Source organism: Rutidosis leptorrhynchoides, chromosome 9 (genome assembly GCF_046630445.1).
Source record: "Rutidosis leptorrhynchoides isolate AG116_Rl617_1_P2 chromosome 9, CSIRO_AGI_Rlap_v1, whole genome shotgun sequence".
In the NCBI taxonomy this organism is placed as follows: Eukaryota; Viridiplantae; Streptophyta; class Magnoliopsida; order Asterales; family Asteraceae; genus Rutidosis; species Rutidosis leptorrhynchoides.
Window position 1 is genome coordinate 293,209,073 of NC_092341.1, and position 8,860 is coordinate 293,217,932.

Here is an 8,860-nt window from a genome sequence, read left to right on the forward strand (position 1 = left end):
TTGTCAGTAACGCAAGGTCGCATGGTCGCAAGATCGCAAAGACGCAAGGTCGCAAAGACGCAAGGTGTCTTGCGCCTTGCGAGGGCAAATTGTCAAACTTTTTTCTTTTAGGGCTGTCAGTCAACAAGCTTAAAAAAAAAGGGTATTTTGGTGATAATCCCTATACATTGTCAATTATCTTAGACACTCGGTTGTAAGAGCTTAGTCTTGTCCTAAATAAGTTAGTTGAAGTTTCTATATTTCATCATGGATTGGGCCAGTAGGAAGTCTTTAAGTCATTATGTGGGCTTCTTTCATTAGGCTAATAGCACAAGATGTATAAGACAAACAGTACGCATAGAATTTGATGTGTTTTTTAAAGAAATTTGATAAAGGAAGCGTAATGGCTACGTTTAATTATAATATATACAATTAAATTCTTTATTTATTATTTAAAGTGGTCATGAATAAATGATGATACCAAATTTAAATAAAGATAGTTAAGGAATATTTAAATTTTACAATTGATTCGACTATGTTTATAAACTTATATACAGTATATAAGCTTAAATGTAACTCTAAGACTATGTTAAGTAAATCCTTTTAATCTCCTTTTTTTGGTAGCAGCGGCTTTTATTTCCTACCCCGCCACACATTCCCCCACACATTACAAGTTTCATTTAGTAAACTTGAATTTAAGCCGCATAGTTTTGTTAGGACGCTAGTGTCTTTTAAGTTTTAAGTAGATACGATATAGCTCGTTTAGATTAATAGTTTTATCGAACCTTTTGGTATTGGCGTCCTACTACAAAAAACTCTTTCGAATCACCATCAAGTCAGGTTAATTGATAGGATCACAAAAACATTGGCTAGCCAATTTTGTAATACTTGGAGTATGCACTTAATGCAACTCAGGTGCACAAGGCCCCTTTATGATTTCAAGTGCGCCAAGATTACAACAAATATAATTATAAAGTGCCACTAAAATGCTTTAATGGTTGTATTCTAGTGGATTTTGTTTGTGTCCCCACTCATTCATTAGCCGTCCTTTAGCAACAGTTACTTGAAACTCTGGTACTTTATATATGCAAAAATAAATGATATAGTTGTTCATTTGAAGTGTGCATATAAACTTGGATCTACCGCGTACCCAATCACTTAATGAAAATGAAAGTCCCGTTCTGCATAGTATAAAAGCACTTCGAGCTTATCATCGCTTTGCGAGCCGACTTATATCGAGACTACAACCTGTTTTGCAAGTTTTTCGGAGTCGTGCATGGTAAACCTCCGTGACCATGATGAGTTTTTTTGACGCTCTTTTTTTAACGTCAGTATTAAAGTCACTAACGGCGGTCATAAGCCATCCACCTGATAATATCCAGGAAGTCACGGGACATGCTCACTTCCTACACGCGTTAGGAAGAAACTTCAGGATATTGCACTCACGGAAAACCCGCGAGGGAACCTTGATAGATATGGGCAAAACTCACAATTTGAAAGAAACTCAGAGATGACTCCATAACCAATTGCAAAGCAAATTTCATTATAAATTTCAATTGAGGCTCAAACTTGAGTCTTCCTTATCACCCGGAAAAGGGCGTTAACCACTCAACTAGATGGAGATGGTTAAGATTTTGACACTCTATGGATTAGAATTCTGACCTCCATTTTTTTATTTAGTGGGAAAGCAAGAAAAATCGTCACTCGGTTACCACCTTATGATTAACCTAGCTATAAAGATGTCAATGATGTGACTTGTTTTTGTATTGTTACATACACCACTAATTTTCATGCATACATTATCAAATTTGCTTTAAGTTATTTACTATACAACATCACAAAACATGTTTAGTGATATACGAATAAAAATTGACGGTGTACGTATTGTTAGAAAACAGGGTATGAGAATTAACAATCTAGATCGTTCTTGAATTGGGTGAACACTTTCTCTATATAGTATTTCGATTCAGATAATGCCTAGGTTTTGAAAATCTGTATAGGGATAAGACAAGAATGTAATTTGTATTTTTAGCATTAAAATCATAAATCAAATTATCAGAGTGAATCTACTTGTATTATGTGTTTCATGTGAAAGCATGCTTCAGTTAATTTAGAGGGAAAAATAATTGAAAATGAAAGGTGGGCTTCGTTTTGGCAGGAAAATATTGATTCGGTATTTCGATAGTAAAAACTATACTCTAGCGCTAAAGCTCAATATTGGGGTGTCATGAACGTCGTCGCTGAAGTCGTTTGGCTTCTTCGAACTCGCAGATGGTGATGTGGATTATCGATTCGACTTGTGATCAATAATTCGATATATCGAGATATGATTCTAAATTGCCATCGTTCATGTTTCGTTATTTGCTTGAATTTTGCGGTATTTTCATTGGGCTTAGTTGCTATTTCAGAGTAGTTCGAGGTTAGTAATTTCGTGTTGTTAAGTAGTCTCTATCAATGGTTGTAGCTAATTCTTAATTCCATTGATAGCTTCTTGATCCTTCTGATTTAGAAGTAGGGATTGAAATCAGACTAAAATCATTCGTTTTCTTCCTTTGCTTTCTTCTCTGCCAGAACTCGAAAATACTTAAAAAAAAATTAGTAATTTTCATTTCATTTTGTTTCCTTTACAGAAGTGTACAGGTGTAGAAGATCAATCAAGAAGTTTTCTTAGATAATTTTTAACCGTGACATCCACTTACGGTAAGTGTAGTACGATAGATGCATTTTTGAAGAAAAAATGATTAGAAGTTGAGTGGGAGAAAAATAAATTAATAATATATATAAATCGGTGTTAATTTGTGATTGGTTGAAAATAATCAAACGTTAAATTTTTTCGTTAGGCTAGTTACTAACGCCACTTTTCGTCACCCGTAATGCCCCGTTAAATGGCATTAGGGCGTCACCACAAGCAGGGGCGGATCTAGGAATGGTAGTCACTGGTGTCACCCGTTAAAACCCTCAAAAAATTTCTACTATATATCTTATTTCAATGGTGTCACTAAAAAAAATGTACACTATCCAGTGGTATCACTAGTTAAAAACTCCAAAAAAATTTCACTACATCGCGTATTTCAGTGGTGTCCCGTGTCACCACCGGGTACTATATACATCCACCCTCATCTGCCACATATGAAATTTTGGCGTTAGTGATCCCAGGGTAACAGTGCGCTGCTTGAAGTCTTATGTGTTCCGATCTCTCCCACTAATATACTCTATTACCTAACGGTAGGGTCCCACCATGTTCAGTTATTCGGCTATTCCCCACTATATAAACTCATGATCAATCATGGTTGTCGCTTTCTTATTTCATTATTTGATGTGTTTCTTTTGGGTTCTCTCATTTGGGTGGTAACTTTAATCTCAATATATCACAACAGTATGCCACCTTCAAACATTTACAACAAAGTTTCAAGTTACTGGCATTTTTGTAAATAACTTTTGACACTTATAAATGTGAAATATGAAATATGAAATGTGAAATGTAAGGTGAAGACCTAGAAAATATTACTTGTGAAAAAATATAGCATTGAAAAATTTAAGTGTTAGCTTTTTGACACTTAAGGGTATGTTTGATCAAACTAGCTGGTAGCTGATAGTTTTTTGCTTGTAACTGGTAGCTTTTAGCTGATAGCTTATAGCTTATAGCTGATAGCTGGTAGGTGTTAGCTTTTTAAATATATTTTGGTGTTTGGCAGAGGAGCTGAATCTGTTAAATAAAGAGTAAAATGATAAAAAAAAAAAAAAAACTAGAGGCTAAACGCTACTTCTAGTAGCTTTTAGCTTTTCCCCTCTGTCTAAAAGCTTTAAGCTCCTTTAACCAAATGGGCTTTTTATTAAATATGGTTTTTTTCATAAAAGCTAAAAGTTCTAAAAAGCTCCAAAAAGCTACGCGCTAAACATAGCCTAAATGTCATCAAGTTCTTTTTTTATGCTTTTTATTGTTAAATATTTGGTGACACTTATAGTTAACATGTTAAACTATTCATGCTAAAAAAAGGTTAAAAATAATAACATTTATAATTTAAGTTTGAAGTTACTGGCACTTTTGTAAATAAATTTAGACCGTTATAAATGTGAAATGTAAGTTGAAGACCTAGGAAAATATTAGGTGTGAAAAAATATAGCATTGAAAAATTTAAGTGTTATTTTTTTACACTTAAATGTCATCAAGTTCTTTTTTGTAGTGACCCGTCCTAATTCATCCGGACAAATACATTACATTTGGTTACATCGCGAGGTACTTGACCTCTATATGATACATTTTACAAACATTGCATTCGTTTTTAAAGACAAACTTTCATTTAAATCGAAAGTTGACGGCATGCATACCATTTCCTAATATATCCAACTATAATTGACTTAGTAATAATCTTGATGAACTCAACGACTCGAATGCAACGTCTTTTGAAATATGTCATGAATGACTCCAAGTAATATCTCTAAAATGAGCAAATGCACAGCGGAAAATTTCTTTCATACCTGAGAATAAACATGTTTTCAAGTGTCAACCAAAAAGGTTGGTGAGTTCATTAGTTTATCATAAACAATCATTTCCAATAATATAATAGACCACAAGATTTCCTTTAATCAATAATCATACACTCGCAAGTGTTTAAAAATCATTCATATGGATTGAACACCTGGTAACCGACATTAACATAATGCATATAGAATATCCCCAAAACAGAAATTCATCTGTATTAATAACTCGAAGTACTAAAGCATACCATTTTCCAGTATGGGGGAGTTAGTGCCCGTAGTAAGGATGAGCAGATTTCCCGAAACCGAACCGATACCGAAAATCGGTACCGATCGGGATTCGGTATCGGTTCCGGTCCTTGATTTTAAGCTAATTCGGTATCGGTATTTTTCGGTACGGTACCATTCGGTATTGGTCTAATTCGATATCGGTATTTTTCGGTACGGTACCGAAAAAAATCGAAAAAAATGTATTTAAACCGTACTAAATACATGTAAAAATCGAAAAAAATGTAAATTCGGGACAAACGGTATAATACGGAAAATTACCGGTACCGAACCGGTACCGTTATTGGAAAAACGGTACGGTACCGGTATTCGAAATTGGGTAAATTCGGTACCGGTACTTTTCGGTTCCGGTACGGTTCCGTACCGGTTCTGTACCGTGCTCATCCCTAGCCCGTAGATCTACCTTTAGGATTCGCGTCAATTAGGGTGTCTCTTCCCTAATTCTTAGGCTACCAAGCTAAAAGGGGTGATATTCGATTCGATAATCCAACCATAGATTGTAGTTTCGATTACTTGTGTCTATTTCGTAAAATATTTATAAAAGCAGCACATGTATTCTCAGTCCCAAAAATATATATTGCAAAAGCATTTAAAAAGTGAGTAAATGAAACTCACAATACGATATTTTGTAGCAAAAATATGCATACGACGATATTGAACAATGTAGGGTTGGCCTCGGATTCACGAACCTATATCATTTGTATATTCATTAATACATGATAGTGCTCCAAATAAACATATATTTAGTATCAATATCCTTCCGATATGTAAAGTTTTCAGTTGCAATTGTTCTATTTCCAAGTGATATTCGTTTATAATAAATAAGTGCAAAGACAAAAGGCGAAAACGAAGATTCGAAGACAAAAACGTCCAAAAAGCTCAATTGTACAAAATACAATTCAAGTGGTTCAAATTAATTATGAGAAACGTCTAAAATTGACAAGAGTACAAGTTACGAAACGAAAAGCACGAAGATTAAAGAATTGAAGAAAAAGCGTCCTAAAACTGGAAAAGGGTCCTTAAAGCCATAGTGCACTCAAAAGCGTCCCAAAAATTGAGTTAAAGACTTGCGCGGATTTTGGAAGTTAAGGAAAATTATTTTTGTGCAAATTACAAATCGCGAAACGCAAAGTACAAGATATTAAATTATACTAAAGTACGTTCAAAAATCCGGAACCGGGACCTGAGCAAACTATCAACGCCCGACTCAACGGACCAAAAATTACAAGTCTACTATGCACAAGAATATAATATAATATTTAAATAATTATATAAATTATATATATTATATATATTTATTAAATTACGTCGACAAGCTAGAAACAAAAGTCATTGAGCTGGATCCATGTGGCCATGCGATCGCATGGCCTGGAGGTGAAAACTCCATGCGATCGCATGGAGTGAAAAAGTTGGTCAGGTCCTATAAATTTATGAATTCTGGCCGAGTTTTAAACACACCATCAATCTATCTCTCTGTAATATATATAATATATATATATATATATATATATATATATATATATATATATATATATATATATATATATATATATATATATATATATATATATATTGAGTTAAAGACTTGCGCGGATTTTGGAAGTTAAGGAAAATTATTTTTGTGCAAATTACAAATCGCGAAACGCAAAGTACAAGATATTAAATTATACTAAAGTACGTTCAAAAATCCGGAACCGGGACCTGAGCAAACTATCAACGCCCGACTCAACAGACCAAAAATTACAAGTCTACTATGCACAAGAATATAATATAATATTTAAATAATTATATAAATTATATATATTATATATATTTATTAAATTACGTCGACAAGCTAGAAACAAAAGTCATTGAGCTGGATCCATGTGGCCATGCGATCGCATGGCCTGGAGGTGAAAACTCCATGCGATCGCATGGAGTGAAAAAGTTGGTCAGGTCCTATAAATTTATGAATTCTGGCCGAGTTTTAAACACACCATCAATCTATCTCTCTGTAATATATAATATATATATATATATATATATATATATATATATATATATATATATATATATATATATATATATATATATATATATAGGGTAGTTTTATATTAGTTAGTTTGGGTAATGTAAAGGTTATTTTACGGGTTTTGAAGTCGAAGTTCTCTCCGTGTAACACTACGCGATAAATAATCAATGTAAGCTATGTTCTCCTTTTTAAATTAATGTCTCGTAACTAAGTTATTATTATGCTTATTTAAGTCGAAGTAATCATGATGTTGGGCTAAATATTAAAAGACGGGGTTATTGGGTTTTGGACCATAATTGGGGTTTGGACAAAAGATCGACACTTGTGGAAATTAGACTATGGGCTATTAATGGACTTTATATTAAATTAACGATACCTCGTTAATTTAATATAAAGGTTATGATTTGATGTATCTATATATAACCACATACGCTTAATCGGACACGATGGGCGGGATATTTATAAGTACGAATTATTGTTCATTTGACCGGACACGGGGATGGATTAATAGTTACTGGACTCATTAAAACAGGGGTGGATTACATTCAAGGATAATTGGTGTAATTGTTAACAAAGTATTAAAACCTTGGATTACACACAGTCGATAACCTGGTGTATTCATTAAACAAAGTATTAAGACCTTGTTACAGTTCGAATCCCCAATTAGTTGGAATATTTGACTTCGGGTATAAGGTTAATTTGGCGAAGACCCTCGCACTTTATAATTATGACCGATGGACTATTATGGCAAAACCAGATGGACTTATCGAATAATCCAGGACAAAGGACAATTAACCCAGGGTAATAAATTAAAATCAAAACGTCAAACATCATGAGTACGGAAATTTGAATAAGCATAATATATTTTATTTTATATTTTCTCGTACTTTTATTTATTTTGTCATTTTAATTATTGTTATTTATTTTATCATTGGTTAAATATCGTCATTTACTTTACGCCTCGCTTAAAATATAAAATCGACAAACCGGTCATTAAACAGTAAACCCCCTTTTATATATTATTACTATATATAATATATTTTGTACAAATATAATTGTTTAAAAATATAGTGTAAAATAAGTCGTCTCCCTGTGGAACGAACCGGACTTACTCAAAACTATACTACTCTACGATTAGGTACACTACCTATAGTGTTGTAGCAAGGTTTAGGTATATCCCATTTGTAAATAAATAATTAAAACTTGTGTTATTTGTAACGTATTTCGTAATAAAAATATATAACTATTTCGTATACACCTCTACGCACATCAAGTTTTTGGCGCCGCTGCCGGGGAATCAGCAAAACGCTATATTTTTAATATATATTTCTATAAATATATTTATTTATCATTTTTAGAAGAAAATATAAAAAAATAAAAAAATATAAAAAGAAAATATAAAAAAATCTATATATTTTTAAGAGTTGTTAAATATATATAAAGTTAAAAGTATTTTTAGTTTAGTTTTTAAAATTAAATTTTTATTTAAGTTATATTTGTATTTTATTTAATATAAAAACAGAAAAAAAATATAAATATAAAAATCAATCGGGCCGAGAACTGTAGCAGTCCAATTTTTGAACCGGATCCGAGGCTCATGCGATCGCATGAGGTTTTAACTATCAAACCATGCGATCGCATGGCTTGATTTGACCCGCCTGATACCTCTGCCGACAGAAATTAGGGTTTTTAAATAATAATAATTATTAATATAAACCTAATTAGGGTTTTAATTATATATTAATTAATTAATTTGTATTATTTTGTTTAATTAGTTTTATAAATTATAAAATTAATACTTTTATAAAATAAATAATATAAAAATAATATTTTTATAAAAATTGTACTTTTTATAACTTTAAGTTTATTTTTTATATTTTGTATCTTTTTAATTGTTTTAGCGTAATATTTTTGTTATTTTTCGCTCGTAATTAGTTTTAAGTCATAGTTTTTGCCGTAGTTATTTTTATTTCTAGATTTTTAGGCTTTGCTTTAAAATCCCTTAAGTGCCTTTTCTTTAGATTAAGATTTAGGTGCTTTAGAATTTTGCGACGCTGTTTATAAATTTTAGTACCTTTTAAGTTACGACGCGCTACTTTCTAA